Source organism: Dama dama, chromosome 9, assembly GCF_033118175.1.
Source record: "Dama dama isolate Ldn47 chromosome 9, ASM3311817v1, whole genome shotgun sequence".
Classification (NCBI taxonomy): domain Eukaryota; kingdom Metazoa; phylum Chordata; class Mammalia; order Artiodactyla; family Cervidae; genus Dama; species Dama dama.
In genome coordinates, this window is record NC_083689.1 from 18,397,958 (window position 1) to 18,417,094 (window position 19,137).

General features: G+C 48.7%; 1 pseudogene; it reads left to right on the forward strand.

Annotated features, from left to right (window-relative positions):
- Window positions 1-664: 664 nt before the first annotated feature.
- On the forward strand, window positions 665-16,536 carry LOC133062770 (intercellular adhesion molecule 1-like; annotated as a pseudogene).
- The last annotated feature ends 2,601 nt before the right edge of the window (window positions 16,537-19,137 follow it).

Sequence of the window (19,137 nt, forward strand, 5' to 3'; positions counted from 1 at the left end):
GAGCTGAGAAAAGAGCCACAGCCCACACCAAAGATACCTCCGTCTCCGATTTCCTTGGTGATCTAGTGGCTAAGACTCTGCTCTCTCAAGATAGCGGGTGTGGGTTTGAAACCTGGTCAAGGAACTAGATCCCACATGCTGCAACGAACACCCGGCGATGTGTGCATGCTGTTATGTCTGACTCTTTGTGACCCTATGGACTGTACCCCAACCAGGCTCCTCTGTCCATGGGATTCTTCAGGTAAACTACTGGAGTGGGTTGCTGTACCCTCCTCCAGGGGATCTTCCCAACCCAGGGATCAAACGCCAGGCTCTTACGTCTCCTGCATTGACAGGCGAGTTCTTTACTACTAGTGTCACCTGGGAAGACCCAGAGCAGACAAATAATAGTAATAATACATTTAAGAAAAAAGATGCCTCCATCTCAGGACTTCCTGGTGAGCCAGTGGTTAAGACGCCGTGCTTCCACTGCAGGGAGTGCAGGTTCCATGGTTCAGGATGGGGCCACAAAAAAAAAAAAAGAAAGAAAGAAAGAAAAGATGTCTCCATCTAGCAACAACATACCCAGGAAAGAAGAAACCGCAAAACGCTGCTCAGAGCATGGGCACACTGCTGGGGAACCTAAGGAAGGGGAAGCTGCCAGCCCAGGAGATGCTGTTCTGCGATGCCTCTTTACACCTCGGTAGGAGAGACCCAAAGGCTGGTGAGAGGGGGCAAGGGGGACAGACAGAGGGTCAACAGCTGGGGGACCAGGCCCTTCTGCTCTAGCAGGGCCTCTGGCCGGGAGAAGCCTGACTTGGGCTCCCATCTGACACCAAGTTCAGAGAATTGAACGCGAGGCTGATGTGGACCTGAGTCCCGCGCAGGATTCACAGCCAGTAGCAGGGCAGAATCCGCCACAGAATGAACTTTCACTGAGCTATGGTTTCTCCAGTAGTCATGTATGGATGTGAGAGTTGGACTATAAAGAAAGCTGAGGGCCGAAGAATTGACACTTTCGAACTGTGGTGTTGGAGAAGACTCTTGAGAGTCCCTTGGACTGCAAGGAGATCTAACCAGTCCATCCTAAAGGAGATCACTCCTGAATATTCATTGGAAGGACTGACGCTGAAGCTGAAACTCCAATACTCTGGCCACCTGCAGGGAAGAACTGACTCATTTGAAAAGACCCTGATGCTGGGAAAGATTGAAGGCAGGAGGAGAAGGGGACGACAGAGGATGAGATGGTTGGATGGCATCACTGACTCGATGGACATAAGTTTGAGTAAGCTCCGGGAGTTGGTAATGGACAAGAAAGCCTGGCGTGCTGCAGTCCATGGGGTCACAAAGAGTTGGACATGACTGAGTGACTAAACTGAATTGAACTGAACTGAGTGGATGGAGGAGCCGAGCTCTATTCCGATCAACATCCACATGTCATGTAATTTTGCTTTCCACCCTGGGGCTGTTATGAGGAACTGTGATATGAGAGTGGACTCATCGTGGGGCAAAAGGAGGAAGTCTGTGGTCCTGACCAGGAAGTTCGAGGTGGGCTTCTCAGAGGTGGGTCATAAGGAAGCAGACAACTTGCAGCTATCTGTCCTCCCAGTGCACGAATGGTCTTTTGAATTTTATTTATCTATTTATTTACTTATTCATTCTTTTGGTTGTGCCGGGTCTTTGTTGGGGCGAGTGGGCTTCTCCTACTGTGGAGTATGGGCTCTAAATTTCACAAGCTCAGTAGTTTCAAGGGCTTAGTTGCCCTGAGGCATGTGGGATGTTAGTTCCCTGAGTGAAGATTGAACCTGTGTCCCCTGCATTGGAAGGCAGATTCTTAACCACTGTACCACTAGGGAAGTCCCATGAATGGTCTTTTTTTTTTTTTTTTTAGTTTTTTTTTTTGTTGTTTAGTTTTGGCTGTGTGGGTCTTTAGTACTTTCAGGCTTTCTCTAGTTGCAGCAAGGTGGGCGGGGACACTTCTGTAGTGATGCACGGGCTGCTCACTGCGGTGGCTTCTTTTGTTGCAGAGCAGGGGCTTTAGAGCATGAGTTCAGTATTTGTGTTGCACCAGCTAGTTGCCCCAAGGCATGTGGAATCTTCCTGGACCAGGGATAGAACCTGTATCCCCTGCATTGGAAGGTGGATTCTTAATCACTGGACCACCACAGCAGTCCCTACTGGTCTTACTGAAATCTCACTCCCACCCTCTGCAGGATGCGTTACCAGCCCTTTCTGCAGCTGAGGCCATCAAGCTATCAGGGGACATGGCTTGCTCGAGGTCACAGCTGGTGTCTGTTGCCCTTTGGCCCCATCCCCTCAGCACTTGCTGGTCCCTGCACGTCACAGCCGCACACCACAGCTCTGTTTTGGGCTCACCCCTGGACACGTCAGAAGGACTGGGGAACCACAGTGAGATACCACTTCCCACTCTGGTGGCACTGACAGTGAAGAATCTCTCTGCAATGCAGGAGACCTGGGTTCAGTCCCTGCATTAGGAAGATCCCCTAGGGAAGGGAATGGCTACCCACTCCAGTATTCTTGCCTGGAGAATTCCATGGACTGAGGAGCCTTGGAGGCTACAGTCCTTTGGGTCACATAGTTGGACACGACTGAGCCACTAATAGGACTTCCATGTTGGCTCAGATGGTAAAGTGTCTGTCTACCATGCAGGAGACCTGGGTTCGATCCCTGGGTCAGGAAGATTCCCTGGAGAAGGAAACAGCAACCCACTCCAGTATTCTTGCCTGGAAAATCCCATGGACGGAGGAGCTTGGTGCAGGCTACTGTCCATGGGGTCGCAAAGAGTCGGGCACGACTGAGCCACTAATACACACCCATTAGGATGACAATCACCATAAAAATAAAACAAAATATATGTTGGCAATGATGCGGAGAAATTGGAACCCTGGAATCTTTGTTTGTTGCTGGTGGGAATGTAAAATGGTACAGCTGCCAGGGAAAACAGTCTCACAGTTCCTCAAAATGTTCAGCACAAAATTACCATGTGACTCAACATGTCCACTCCAAGGTAGACACTCAGAAGAAATGAAAAGATGTTCATACAAACACTTGTACAGGAATGCAGATAGCACCATGATTCAGAATAGCCAAAAGGTGGAAACTACCAAAGTCTATCCATGAATGAAAGACAAAACCTGATTTGGCCTTGCAATGGAATGTTACTCAGACTAGGGCCTGAACAGTATGGAGGTTCCTCAGAAAATTAAAAATAGAACTATCCAAAACATTATAAGTCAACTCTATTTCATTAAAATAGAACTAATGTGTACTCCAGCCATTCCACTCCTGGATATTTATCTGAAGGAAACAAAGCTGTTCTTTTGAAAAGATAGCTGAGAATTCCCTGGTGATCCAGTGTTTGGGACTTGGCACCTTCATTTCGGGGGCCGGGTTCAATCCCAGGTTAGGAAACTGAGTTCTTGCAAACTTGCAGCTTTAAAAAAAAAAAAGAAAGAAAGAGGACTTTCCTGGTGGTCCAGTGGTTAAGAATCCACTGTCCAATGAAGGAGTTGCAGGTTTGATCCCTGGTCAGGGAACTTGGCACAGGGCAATTAAGCCCAAGTGTGGCAACTACTAAGCCTGCTCGCTAATACAAAGAGCCTGGGAGCCAAAAAAGTAAAAAGATGTCTGGACCTTGTGTTCCTAGCCCTGTTACAACCTGGGGGTGAAATCCTCTAGTACCTTTCATAAAAGCAGTGGGAAAGGAATCCTGGGTTGGAAGAACAGCATGTACGGAATGTGGAGAATAAATGAAGTTCATTCATTCAACCAATACTGTTGACCATCTGCCTCTAATGACTGAACACTGATTCAGGTGCTGAGGCTGAGAGGTTCCCTGGCCTTCTGGCACTCACGCAAATGGAGGTGATATAATCAAGTCAGTCAAAAGAATTTCAACCAGTGAATGAGTTTCACCATGAAATTAAAAGACGCTTACTCCTTGGAAGGAAAGTTATGACCAACCTAGATAGCATATTAAAAAGCAGGGACATTACTTTGCCAACAAAGGTCTGTCTGGTCAAGGCTATGGTTTTTCCAGTGGTCATGTATGGATGTGAGAGTTGGACTGTGAAGAAAGCTGAGCGCCGAAAAATTGATGCTTTTGAACTGTGGTGTTGGAGAAGACTCTTGAGAGTCCCTTGGACTGCAAGGAGATCCAACCAGTCCATCCTAAAGGAGATCAGTCCTGGGTGTTCATTGGAAGGACTGATGCTGAAGCTGAAACTCCAGTACTTTGGCCACCTGATGTGAAGAGTTGACTCATTGGAAAAGACCCTGATGCTGGGAGGGATTAGGGGCAGGAGGAGGAGGGGAGGAGAGAGGATGAGATGACTAGATGGCATCACCGACTCGATGGGCATGAGTTTGGGTACACTCCGGGAGTTGGTGATGGACAGGGAGGTCTGGTGTGCTGTGATTCATGAGGTCGCAAAGAGTCGGACACGACTGAGCGACTGAAAGAAAGAAGAAAAAGAAAATGAAATCACTAGAGCAAGTGACAGGGAATGATTAGGGTGTGGCCCAGGATGGAAGGGGCCAGCGAGTAAGGGCGTACTGGGAAAGTTTTTTTTTATTTTAAATGTTTATGTATGTATGTATTTATTTATGGTTGCGCTGGGTCTTCATTACTGCACGGGCTTTTTTCTAGTTGTGCAAAGCCAGCTTCTCATTGAAGTAGTTCCTCTTGTGGAGCAGAGGCTCTAGGTGCGAAGCCTTCAATAGTTGCAGCACTCGGGCTCAGTAGTTGTGGGGCATGGGCTTAAATGCTCTGAGGCATGTGGGCTCTTCCTGGACCAGGGAAGGAACCAGTGTCCCCTGCATTGACAGGCAGATTCTGATCCACTGTACCACTAGGCAAATCCTCAGGAAAGCTTGTTAAGAGGAGGCTGAGGCCACAAGAAAAGGTTGGCCCCATCAGGGATGAGAGGAAGGGCATTCCAGGTCAAGGGAACTGCAAGGTGGTCACACCAGAGCAGAGGCTGAGTTCCAAGCAGGTAAAGAGCCCTGGAGTGGGGTTTGGGTACTTCTGCCCTGGTGCACAGCCTCGGGTCTGCAGTGGGAGCGTTCCTACCTTCCTGAGACTGCCTGACACCCTGGAGGAAGCCTGCTCTTCCTGGTGACTGCGGAAAGGGGATGGGTGAGCATCTGCTCCCCTTTCTTTCAAGAAAGCACAAAGAGCGTGTAGACTGGGGGCACAAATTTTTCTGCCAAACTATCCCCCATTATCATCCCATTTTCCGTCTCAGGAAATGGCCCTTCACCCCCTTAGGACATCAGAGCAGGACCAAGGAGCTAACCTTGACTCCACCATGCATTAAGTGCAAGGTGCTCTGCTGCCAAAATGAACTCCAGATTGAACCACATCTCTGGTCCTCACTGCCCACTCTAGGCACCATCACTGCTCCCAGTTTCCTGATTCCACCCAGTCCTCCACCCACCCCACCTCTGACTGTAGCTCCTGCTGTCTCAAGAGGGTACCTGTAAACTCCCAAGTCAGGGGTGTCTCCCCTTTGCTCAGAACCCTCCATGGGTCTCAGTTCACTCAGAGGAAAAGCCAAAGTTCTCCCCAGCCCTTGCTCTACACCATCCCCTCCATGCCTTCCTCTCCCCTAACTCCCTCCCTTCCTCACTGCACTCCAGCCACACCAGCCTCCTGGCTGTTCTTTAAGGCAGTTCCTACCTCAGGGCCTTTGCACATCCAGTGAGCTCTGCCTGGTACATTCCTTCCCTGATATCTTTAGGACTCCCTCCTCACCTCCCTCCGTTTCTTGATCAGTGTCACCTTCTCAGTCTTTCCCACGTTACTCTATTTATTGCTTTGGGAATCCTGACATTTCCTATTCCCTTCCCTGCTTTATTTTTCTCTTAGAACTAAGCACAAGCTACATCTCCCTATATATATGTATTTTAATATTTATGTATTTATTTAGCTGTGTCGAGTCTTAGTTGCCACTTGGGTGACCCTCCATCTTCTGCGTCCACTTGGGGAATCTTTAGTTGTGGCATTAGAACTCAGTTATGCCACGTGGGATCTAGTTCCCTGACCAGGGATGGAACCCGGGCCCCAGCATTTGGACAGCAGAATCTTAGCCAATGGACCACCTTTACATATTGAATTTTGTTTCTGTTGCTCCTACTATTAATAGATGATCTCTGCATGATAGCAGGAAATTTGGTCTATTTTGTTCATTACTGTGTCCCCAGCACCTGGTTCACAGTAGGCTCTTTTTAAAAAAAAAAAAAAATTTACTTGTTTATTTTTGGCTGTGCTGGATCTTCCCTGCTTCTTCTTGTTGTTCAGTTGCTCAGCTGTGTCCTACTTTTTGAGACTGCATGGACTGCAGCACTCCAGGCTTCCCTATCCTTCACCATCTCCCAGAACTTGCTCAAACTCATGTCCATTGAGATGGTGATGCCATCCAACCGTCTCATCCTCTGTTGAACCCTTCTCGTTCTGCCTTTAATCTTTCCCAGCATCAGGGTCTTTTACAATGAGTTGGCTCTTTGCATCAGGTGCCAAACTTCAGCTTCAGCATCAGTCCTTCCAATGAATATTCAAGACTGATTTCCTTTAGGATTGACTGGTTTGATCTCCTTGCGGCCCAAGGGAGTCTAAAGAGTCTTCTCCAGCACCACAGTTCAAAGGCATCAATTCTCTGGCACTCAGCATTTTTTATTATCCAGTTCTCACATCTATACATGACTACTGGAAAAACCATAGCTTTGACTATACCAACCTTTGTAGGCAAAGTAATGTCTCTGCTTTTTAGTAAGCTGTCTAGGTTTGTCATGGCTTTTCTTCCAAGGAGCAAGCATTTCTTAATTTCATGGGTACAGTCACAGTCCACAGTGATTTTGGAGCCCAAGAAAATAAAGCCTGTCACTGTTTCCATCATTTCCCCATCTATTTGCCATGAAGTGATGGGACCAGATGCCATGATCTTCATTTTTTGAATATTGAGTTCTAAGCCAACTTTTTCACTCTCCTCTTTCACCTTCATCACCTTCATCAGTTCCTCTTTGCTTTCTGCCATAAGGGTGGTGTCATCTGCATATCTGAGGTTATTGCTATTTCTCCCTGCTATCTTGATTCCAGCTTGTGCTTCATCCAGTCAGGCATTTCGCATGATGTACTCTGCATATCAAAGTTAAATAAGTAGGGTGACAATATACATCCTTGACAGACTCCTTTCCCAATTTGGAACCAGTCAGTTGTTCCACCTCTGGTTCTAACTGTTGCTTCTTGACCTGCATACAGGTTTCGCAGGAGGCAGGTAAGGTGGTCTGGAATTCCCTTCTCTTGAAGAATTTTCCACGGTTTGTGGTGAGCTACACAGACAAAGGCTTTATAAAGCCCTTAGCGCAGTGTAAACGCACAATGAAGGCCAGGTCAGCTCAGGGACGGGCCCCCTAAGGCCGGGAGTAGTCCTGTCGTTTGTTTTACGGCCGCTGCCGCTAGGCAGCCCTCAGGATTTCAATTCGGAAATTCCGGGTTCAGGTTCGGATTCGGGAGGGGAAAGCGCAATGTTTCCCCGGCGCACCGCCCTCTCCGTCCCCTCGGCCCGCGGTATAAAAGGACCCTTGGCGCCCTGGCGCCAGTCTTGGCCGCGCTCCTTGGCACCAGCCAGCTCCTCCGCGCGGCTTGCGCTCCTGGCGGTGCTCAGGACTCTGCTGCCGGGTGAGTTAGGGGCGGGGGCTGCCGTCGAGTCAGGATGCGGGGTGCGTCCTGAAGCCGTGGGAGGACCAGCCCGCGACCGGCTGGGAATAAGGCCATTCGTACTCAGGTCGCTGTTTCTGGAAAGTTGGGGTTAGATTGAAAGTCAACAGCCGTGGGTTCCCATCCAGACCCTTCATGGCCCGACTGTGCGCTCTCGGACCGCGGATTTCCCGCTGTAAAGTGAAGTTAGTAGCTGCCGCCTCTCAGCGGTTGGGTCCTGGCCCAGGAGGTGGTCTGACTGTGAGGAAGCCACCCCAAGCTTAGGTAGACTGGGGTCCCCACCCCACCACCCCGCCATGCACATTCTGTTCCTCACCCGGTGCCCCCGGGGGAAGTCCTGGACTCTGCTCACGGGGATTCCAGGGCTGACTTGCCCAGGGAGCAGAGGTTGAGAAGTAGGATGCCCCAGCCGCCCTTCCGCATGCTCAGTCAGGAGGAAGGAGAGAAGGGGGACAGCTGGTCTCAGATGGTGGTCACTGTCAGAAAATAAGAGACTGAAACATCCACACCAGCTCAACAAAGAGTTCTAATTGGGATTCCAATCTGGATTCTACCCCTTTCTAGCTGAGTAACCTCCCCTTTTGCATGGGGCTCTTGTTCATGGAGTTGCCAGGCAAGAATATTGGAGCAGGTTGCCATTGCCTATTCCGAAGGATCTTCCTGACCACGGGATCCAACCCACATCTCCTGCTTTGGAAGGTGGATTCTTTACCATCTGAGCCACCAGGGAAGCCCCAGCCTCCCTTCAGGTCTCACCATTTCCCTCTGAAATGGGAAGGATCCCAGAATCACCCTTGGAGAACTCAGAGAGCTGCTGTTTCCACACACTTCATTCTAGATGGAGTAGACCCAAAGCTGAAGACAGAGATCATTTTGAGGGGGGCCCAGGGCGGACGGTGGCAGAGTTAGGATGGGTGGGCTCACACAGATATTTTTTCAGTTTGAAAGCACCATGGTCTGAGGGAGCTTTTCAGAACAGACCCCCTCCTTCTTTCCTGCAGCCACTGGCTACCTGACCTGTGACTGTATTCGTGCACTACAGATAGGGGAAAGTGAGGGCCAGAGAGGGGAAACCACTTGTCCAAGGGAGTGGGGACCAGCCTGATTGGAACTTCTTCACTCTTGACCTCTTGGGAGGGAAACAGACACTGACTTCACACCTCTCTTTTGCTAACATCCTCCATGGCCACTCAAGGTCCTCAGAATGAAGACCACATCCCTGGCATGGCTTGACACTGCTTACTTGATCCTCCTGACTTCATTTTTCCCCAACTTATCTCCTTACTCTGCTCCAGCCACCCTGCCTCAGGACCTCTGCACTTGTTTTTCCTGGAGGTCATTTCCCTTTTCTCTGGAATGGCCCGCCCCTGCTCTGCATCCTGATCTCTGCTCACACATTCCCCGGTCACCAAGGCACTGTCTGTTCTCCCATCCTGTTTCATCTTTCCCAAAGCCCTTGTCAGCATCAGTTGTTAATTATGTTGTTTACTCATGACTTTTTCTGTCTCCCACACTGAAGGCAGAGTTTTGTCTTGTTCAGTGCTGTGTTCCCAGCATGGGCTGGATGCAGTAATATTGATGAGCCCCAGCTGTCATGCCTGACCCCTCCCTCTGCTTTTGATTCCAGGGCCTGGAGGTGCCAGAACATCACTACATCCTTCAAAAGCCATCATACCCCATGGAGGCTCCCTGAGGGTGAACTGCAGTATCTCCTGTGACCAAAAGGCAATGTTTGCCCTAGAGACTGAATTAACCAAGAAGGTAGTGGGCCATGGGAACAACTGGAAGGTTTTTGAACGGAGTGATGTGCAAGAAGACATCAACCTGTTGTGCTACTCACACTGTCGCAACGAACAGACAGTAGCTTCGATGATCCTCAGCGTATACTGTGAGTGGCTGGGTCCAGGGCCTGGGCTAGGCAGACTGGGTGGGGGAGGCGGGCAGGGGAGTCCCAGCAGGTTGGAAAGCCTTTGTAACTTGGTGAGCGGAGGCAGGGTCTCATTGAGGGGCAGGAGGCCCATTTTGGAAATCTGATGTCATCCGGACTCCCTCCTTGAACTTCCTTGGGGTGCCCTTCGAATATGGACAGGGATTCAGAATGTTCCAGAATGCTGTCTGTCTAGGCCTCTTTAATAAGGTGAGATGGTCCTAGATCTGACTCTTTTTTTAAAAAAAAAACACTGCCGTGTGTTTCCTGGTAGTGTAGAGGCACTGATGTTGCTTGGGTTCAGTACCCGGGTACCCGGTCAGGGTCCCTACAAGCCTTGAGACCAAGAAATAGATAAATAAGTAAAAGATGTGAGTTAAAATTAGCCCTGAGATTTTTTGTTTTTCAAACATTGTCAACAATCCAAAAAACTGGTAACAACTGGTCTGGCAAGAGTGTGGGGAAACAGACAGTCTGTGGACATTGCTGACAGAGTGGGGATACCAAGAGTCACAACTTCTGGTGGGGAAGCAGACATCAGTCCCCAAAATGTCACATGTGTGGGTCCTTTGACATAGAAATCCCACTTCTAGAAATTGGGCCTATAGGTGTTCCCACTCAGGAGGGAACTGAAGCAGGTAGGGGGTTATTCACTGTGGCTTGATCTGGAAGGGAAATAGTTTGCAAGTCACTCAAATGTAGGGAACTGGGGAGACTTCCCTGGTGGTCCAGTGCTTAAGACTTCACCTTCTGGTGCAGGGGGTGTGGGTCTGATGTCTGGTCCGGAACTGGGATCCCACATGCCACACAGCCAAAAAAACAAAACATAAAACAGAGACAATATTGTAACATATTCAATAAGAGCTTAAAAATGGTCCAAATTAAAAAAAATCTTTAGAAAAAATATAGGGGGTTGAGGAAAGAAACAATGGTTCAGTCATCCCATGGAATGGTATTCAACTGTGTAAAAGAATGAGACAGAAAATTTGAGGTATTGTCAAATTCAAAAGAAGTAACGTCTGCCCAGAATGACTGTCAAGGTACCACGGTGTTAGGGAGACATGGGGGCGGGGAGAGAGAGGTTGTGTTTCTGCGTTAAAGAGCTCTGGACAGAAACACAGCAAAAGTAGCTGGCTGTGACAAGAGAAATCGGGGTTGGGGGGGTGCTCCAGGAGAGGGCAGAGGATGCATTTTCTCCATGTGCCTTTTATTTCCTTTGGACGTTTGAAGTGTGACAGTGAGTTAGCATGACATAAGCGATAAATAGATACACGAAATTCAAACCAAGAGAAAATGAAAAAGGAAGAAAGAGGGATTTCCCTGGTGATCCAGTGGTTATGAACCTGCCTTGCAGTGGAAGGAACACAAGTTCAATCCCTGGTGGGGGAACCAAGACACGCCTGTGAGCAACTAAGTCCATGTGCTGGAGTGATCCTCATGTGGGGGAGTGAGGGGGAACATATGGCTTCCTGATTGATTTTCACTTGACCCCCTTGGAAAGGTCTAATGATGCAATGAGGCCTGAGGGACATTCACCTTTACTCAGGACAGTGCCTGAGTAAAAGAAGCTTTGGGGCAAACAGTGGCTTTGTTTCTGGTTTCGGGAATGTTTGAACAGCTGCTGGCCAAGTGAGCAAAGTCCCCAGACAATCTCAGTGGCCTCTGAAAAACCCCCTGGAAACCTCCTCGTAGGACCCTCTGCATCTCAGCCTGAGATTGAAAGCACCACCCTCCAGGTCTGAGTCCCGGTTCTGCTAAATTTCTCCCTCTTTGGGTACCAGACTTTGCCTTAGTTTTCACCTCTGTGAAATGGATCACACAGTTTCACCCACTAGCAAAGGGTCACCTAGGAGAGACTGTAGCTTGGTCCTACCCCACTGCCAGTATTTAGATGAAGAAGCATCTCTGGGTGGCTGAAATTTCTCTAGAAAGAGTTGTAATTTTTGCAGGAGAGGCCCCTAACCGGAAGCACGCACAGGAGTTGGTAAAGACAAGCATGCTAGACAGAAGGAACAGGGCTTCCCTGGTGGTTCAATGGTAAAGAATCTGCCTGTCAGTGCAGGAGACACAGGTTCAATCCCTGATCCGAGAAGATCCCACATGGTGCAGAGCAACTAAACCCGCGGGCCACAACACTGAAGCCTGCTAGCCTTAGAGCCCAGAATCCCCATCAGAGAAGCCACCCCAATAACAAGCCTGCACAACACAGCTAGAACGTACCCCGGTTCACCTCAATAATAGAAAAGCTCGCACGGCAAGAAGACTCAGCAGAGCCAAAAATAAAAGAATAATTTTTTTTAAAGGGTAGACAGAAGGAACAGCCTGGCCAAAAGTTTGGAGTGGGGAAACAAGCTGACGTGGGACTGAGGAGGTTAGAGGGACTGAATATCAATGGATTGATGTCACTGGAGCTGAGTTTGGCAGGACTTCGAATACCACACTGAGAAACTGGGACCTCCTTCCGGTGATAAGGAGCCATGGAGAGTGTGTGAGCAGGCAGGCATCTAGAGGAGGAGGCTGACCTTACAGGAAGCCAGGGAGCAGCTAGCTGTGGACCCAATCCAGGTCACACATGTCGTGGGTGGTGGTATGTACAAGAAGGGAGTAGCAGGGACTTCCTGGTGGCCCAGTGGCTAAGACTCCATACTCCCAGGGGGCCAGGTTCCATCCCTGATCAGGGAACTAGACCCCACATGCTACAATTAGAAGATCCTGTGTGTGCAATGAAGACCCAGCACAGCCATATAAATAAATTAAAAAAAATTTTTTTTTCAAGAATGTAGTTCTCACCTTGGAGAAGGAAATGGCAACCCACTCCAGGATTCTTACCTGGAAAATCCCATGGACAGAGGAGCCTGGTGGGCTACAGTTCATGGGGTCGTAAAGAATCAGACACGACTGAGCGTGCACACACATTCCTCACCTTAAAAAGTAACATCATTCCAGTTTACAGTCAACCTCTTAACTTCTGAAGTGGATTAATAATAGTCTGAAAAAAAAATAATCTGAAAAAAAACAGTATGAGCCTTCCCTGGTGGTACAGCAGTTAAGAATCTACCTTCCAATGCAGAAGTTCCCGTCCCTGGCTGGGAAACTATGATTCCACATGCCAAAGGGCAACTAAGTCCAAGCACCACATCTACTGAGCACCCTGGATCCCGCCCACCATAACTAGAGAGAAGTATGGTTTGCCGCAGGGAAGAGTCTTCTTGCTTCAAGGAAAGATCTGGCATGCTGCAGTGAGATCCCACACACATAAGGTAATAAATATTTAAAAGTAAATTAATAATGATAATAACAAGAGCCCTACTCTCATTAGACCCAGTTTATAGCTTAGAAAACTCAGGCTTCCTCTCCCTAACCCCAAGGGCAGGGATTATTCCGGTGGCAAAGTTACTCCCTCACTGGCCAAAGCAAGGAAGCAGAAAAGCTAGGAATCAACTCCAGCCTCCTGACATTTTAAGATCACTGCTCTTTTCTTTTTTTTTGATGCTGGCAACCTGGGGAGAAGGTGAACTCAGGTCTGAAAACCAACACTGCTGCTGTTTAAGTGACACTTCAGGGCCTCTTGAGAAGGGAGTAGAAGTAGGAGGCCTCAAGACCCCTCCCTGGGAAGTCTGGGGAGTGTCTCAGTGCTAAGCCACAGTTCACTGGGGCTCTGTTGGCAATTTCCACTGGCAGGAAGATCCAGGCTGGAGTTCTATTACCTCATGAAGAATGGAGACCCCGGCCTGTGGATACCCCACCCACAGATGGTGGCTTCAGGGGACACTCAGGGCTTCATTTTGAGTGTCTGTTCTGATATGTTTGACATTTCAGGGGATCACACAGTTCATTCAGGAACCCTTAAAAGGAAACTCCTGAAAGGCCTCGAATCAGTGTGGGTGGCTCTATTTCATTCTTTCTAGAAACACAGAACACCTCCTGGGTACCAACCGTACATCTGGGGACAAAACAGACAAACATCCCTGCCCTCCTGGGCTGATATTCCGTGCTGGAAAGAGTAGAGAAACCAATGAACTCAGTCGATGATCTTGTATGTCAGAGGTGAGAGTTGCCGTGGAGAAAAATAAGGCCACAAAGGGAAGGAAGAACTTCCTCTTTTTATTTTACAGCAGAGTCTAGAGACTGGGCAGTTAAAGTGTAATGTATTGCTGGGACTCCTGGCAATAGATTTTGAACTTCCTTTCCCACTTGTGACTCTCAGATGCTGCAGTGAATAAAGAATTGTTTTGCCTCCTTCACAACCACTTGGGGAGGTCTCACCAGGTTATCCTGAAGCTCTTAACATTCCGATCTGGCTTAGGTGGTTTGGGGAGTGTTCTGGGGAGAAAATGGTGAGGTTCCTGGAGCAGGTGTGTCCAGGGCCCCAACACACCCACTGTGGGCAGGCAGCCAGCCTGTCCTGTTCACACAACACCCCTTCCACCTGCAGGGATCCCGGAGCGCGTGGAGCTGGCTCCCCTGCCCCTCTGGCAGCCTGTGGGTGAAGAACTCAACCTAAGCTGCCTGGTGTCTGGTGGGGCCCCCCGGGACCACCTCTCCGTCCGTGGTGCTGCTCCGAGGGGAGGAGGAGCTGGGCCGGCAGCCAGTGGGAAAGGGGGAGCCCGCCGAGGTTCCCCTTTGTTCACGGTGCAGCCGAGAAGAGAGGACCATGGCACCAATTTCTCTTGCCGCTCAGAACTGGACCTGCGGTCACAAGGGCTGGAACTCTTCCAGAACACCTCGGCCTCCAGGAAGCTCCAGACCTATGGTGAGGCACTGGGGAGCCAGCAGAGAAGATGGGATGAGGGGGATTTCTTACTTGGGATGCGGGGTCCCTGGGAAGGAGAGGCCCCTGGCCATAGGGCTGCTGAGAAAGTGATGACCTTGATTGCAAAGGCTTCTGGGAAGAGCATCTTCTTGGCCACTGGGGTGGAATGTTTTGGGTGGGGTGCCTGCACTGCAGGATAATCTGAGAAGGCTGTGACCCAAGGCAAGTGGTATGTGTGTCCTGAGAAGAGTGACTCAGCCAGTTTCCCTGGAAGAGGGCGTTCCTGGCGGGGGGATGGAAATGGCCCTTGAGAGGGTTTTAGGATGTCTGTCTGTCTCCTCTCTGTCTACACCGGCTCTGTCCTGCCATCGACCGACCCGCACCTTGAGGCCCCCCGGTTTTGGAAGTAGGCTCACGGTGGCCGGTGAAGTGCACGCTGGATGAACTATTCCCAGCCTGGGACGCTGAGGTCTACCTGGTACTGGGGGACCAGAAACTGGAATCCAATATCATGTACAATGGTGACTCTGTCTTGGCCGAGGCCTGGATCGAGGGAAACGAGGAGGAAGAGGGCACCACGTCCTTGAAGTGTTCAGTGAGTCTGGGAAACGAGATCCGGAAGACGGGAGAGAGCGTGATCATCTACACTAAGTAGAAACCCAAGTGAGCCTTACGAGGGGGTCGGGATAACGCTGGGGCGGGGTTAACGCCAGGGGCGGGGCCCACTGTGTGTGTGCCCGACCTCCAGGCGTCCTGGCTCTCTCCCAGACGCTGAGCCCACCCGAGGTCTCAGAATGGACTACGGTGACCGTGGAGTGCGAGGCCAGTGCTGCAACTGTGGTGACGCTGAACGGAGACCCGGCTGGCCCTCTGGGCCCGAGGGCCCAGTTGCAGCTCAACGCCAGTGCCGAGGACAATGGGCGCAGTTCTTCCTGCTCTGCTGAACTGGAGGTGGCTGGGCTGGTGGTCCAGAAACACCAGACCCTGGAGCTCCGTGTCCTGTGTGAGTGAGGCCGCTGGACAGTGACCCCTAAGCTCCAAGACCCTAAGAGCTCCTGCCCTCCAAGCACCCCTCCCCCACCCTGGTGAGGCCGTTACCCAAATTCCCACCTAAGTCTTCTTACACATAGACCCAGAAGGTGAGTGGTGTCCAGATCCCTGATCTGCCCTATTCCCCCCCACTCCCCATTTGCTGTGTTTCTTCAGAAGGCCCCCGACTAGACCAGCGGGTTTGCCTGGGAAACTGGTCGTGGCAGGAAGGCTTGGAGCAGACCCTGAAGTGTGCAGCCCAGGGGAACCCAATCCCCAAGCTGAACTGTAGCCGGAAAGGGGACAGGGCTTCGCTGCCCATCGGGGACCTGAGGCCTGTCAAGCGGGAGGTGGCGGGCACCTACCTGTGTCAGGCCACCAGCGCTCGTGGTGAATCACCCGTGAAGTGGTCGTGAACATGCTCCGTGAGTACTGGGGTTTGGGGCCACGAAGGGACTCAGAGCTTCCACTGCAGGCGCAAGGGGTTCAATCCCTGGTTGGGGTGCTGAGATCCCAGATGCTGTATGGTCAGGCAAAAAAAAAAAAAAAAAAAGCCAGGCTGTTTGCCCTGCAGTTTCCCAGTTTGATATTGGCTTATGGCATCCCCTTATGTCACTTAACATGTTCCTTTGTCACCAGTCAAATTCAAGAAACGAAAGCTATTAATTCGTTCTAGGTGGTGCTGGAGACACTCACCAGGAGGACAGGATTCTGCTTTTCTCTTTCCGTATCTGAGGACTACAACTGATCAAGAGGTTCACATGCCATCCACCTAATCCTACCTTTGTAAACTCTCTGACTGTTCCTTAATGATTTGATCCTCCAGGGACAGTTGCTTGGACCTGTCATTTCATTAGCCATCTTCGAAGGGTTTCTAATCCAGCTCTCCATCCTCACACTCTCTACATCTTTCTCATGTATCTACGAAGCAAACGTACTTCCTCAAATTCAGACATTCGACATCTACTGCCTTTCCCTAAGCCTCCTGTCTGAGAATAGTTAAATCTGTCATGAAAGGCAAATGGAGGTGGGTAGGTGTGATTCATTGTCAGCAGCATTTGTGATGTTTGTTTTAAGAGTGCATATTCTAAAGATAAAAACAAAAACAAACAGGTTTGAATCTCAACTCCAACACTTGACACTCCAAGTAGACTTTCACACATCTCCTGACAAGTCTCCGCTGGTTTCATCGTCTGTAAAATGGTATGTTCATAATCTCAACCTCAAATGCAAAATGGCACTACCGCTTTGGAAAACAGTTTTGCAGTTTCTCAGAAAAGCAAACCTAAACTTACTATGTGGCCTGGAAATTTGACTCCAGGTATCTGCCCAAGAGAAATGAACAGATATGTCCACACAGAGACTTGTCTGTGCATATGTACAGCAGCATTTTTAGTAATATTCCTAAAGTGAAAACAACTCATCAGCTGATGAGTTGGATCCATCAGCTGATAGATGGATCAACACAATTTGGTTCATCCATTCGATGGAGTGTAACTCAGCAAGAAAAAGGAACAAAATGCTGACACATATTAACACGATGGAACTCAAAATAATTATGCTTATTTAGTGAAAGAAGTCAGACACAAAATAATATAAATTGTATGACCAATTCTATTAAAGGTCCATAAGGACAGATCAATAGAGACAGAAAATAGATTGGTGATTACCTAGGGCTGAAGGCAGGAATGGGGATTAATTGGAACCAAGCATGAGGATTCTTGGAGTGATGTAAGTATTTCAAAAGTGGATAGTGATGCAACCGCACTACTCAGCAAGTTTACTAAGGAAACATTGATTTCTGTTCTTAAAATGGGTGAAAATTTTGCGGCCTCTAAATTTTGCTTTAGTAAGCTTATTTAAAAAAGAATTCAAACCTCTAAATACATATTGAATACTCTATTTTGTTTCTACCCTTAGAGATCTTACATGGTAATAGGGGAGACAAGCCATAAAAGCAAATATATAATACAATGTTAGGAAGTAATTTCCATTATTGAAAACAGTGTGGAGGCTCTTCATGGGATTAAATGTAAAACTACCATATGATCCAGCAATCTCACTTCTGGGTATATATCCAAAGGAAATGAAATCACTCTTGAAGAAATATCTGCACCCCATGTTCTTTTGCAGCATTACTCATAGTAGCCAAGATATGGAAAAAACCTCAGCATTTGTCAATGGATGGTTGAATAAAGCAGAAGTGCTACAGGGCCTTCCCTGGTAGTTCAGTGGATGGGAGTCCGTGCTTCCACTGCAAGGGGCATGGGTTTGATCCCTGGTCAGGGAAGTAAGATGCCACATGCCACTCAGTGCAGCCAAAAAGAAAGAAGAAAGGAATCATCAGACACATATACACACAGGAAATATTATTCAGCCATCAAGAAGGAAATCCTACCATTTGCAACACCATGGAGTACATGCCTGGAGGACATCATACTAAATGACATAAGCCAAACACGGAAACATAAATACCATGTTTTATTTACATGTGAAATTTAAAAAAATCAAACGCACCGAAGCCGAGAGTAGAAGGGTGGTTGCCTGGGGCTGGGGGCAAATTTGATTGAAGGATTTAAGCTTTCAGTTGTTAGATGAGTAAGTTCTGAGGATTTAATGTACAGCGTGGTGATTATAGCTGATAATACTGAATCGTGTAGTTGGACGGTAGTATTCTTACTCTACATACAAAAAATACTAGCTAAGGACATCCCTGGTGGTTCAGTGGTTGAAACTCTGTGTTTCCAATGCAGGGGGGTGCAGGTTCAGTTGCTGGTTGAAGAACTAAGATCCCTCAGGCTGTGTGGTATGGCCAAAAAATGAAAAAGAGAACCAAGTGAGGTGATGAATGCATTAGCTTGATGGTGGTAGTCATTTTACAGTGGGTGTATTATATACATCAAATCATCATGGTGTACACCTTAAATATATGCAGTTTCTATTTGTCAATTACATCTTAATAGAGCTGGGGAAAATGCTTTTTTAAATTTCCAAGTGGAGAGGTTGTGAAATACAGCTCCCTGGGCTCTACCAGGACCTGCAGAATTTGCCTCCAGGGCCCAGGACTCTGCATTTTCACCCTGGCCCCCTCCTGATGTACCCCATCCATGACTTAACTGTTTTCAAAAGGCTGATTTGGGGCTTCTTTTAGGCTCTAAGATATTGTAAGACATTGCCCAGAGGAAATATGGCCAGGACAAGACCATTGCTTTGTCACTTTCATGGGGCTGAATTGGTCTTTCTCTTCCCAGGTGATTGCACAGCCCCAGGGGAATGTCTGAGACATTTTTGTTCTTCCCCCTGGGGTGGGGCTGCTGCTGGCTACTAGAATCTAAATAGAGGTCAAGAAAGTCCCTAATCCCCCAAGTTGTTATTTTTTTTAATAGTCACAACACAGAGTACAAGATAATGTGGTAGTTTCTTTATAGTCAGCCAAAACTGCCATCTGGTGTGTGGGCCCGGCCATGTGACCACAGTGACCCATTGACTGAACAGCTCCTCCCTGAAAACATCTCTGGAATGCCTCTCGGGACTGGCTTCAGAGCTCACAACACACTCTTCAAAAGTCCTCCTTAGACATAAATTGTGATCCTTAAAGCATCGTATTTGACCGAGAGAAAAAGAAAAATCTGACAGTCCAGTGGTTTGAATCCCATGTTTCCAGTGCTGAGGGTGCAGGTTTGATCCCTGGTTGGAGAACTAAGATCTCAC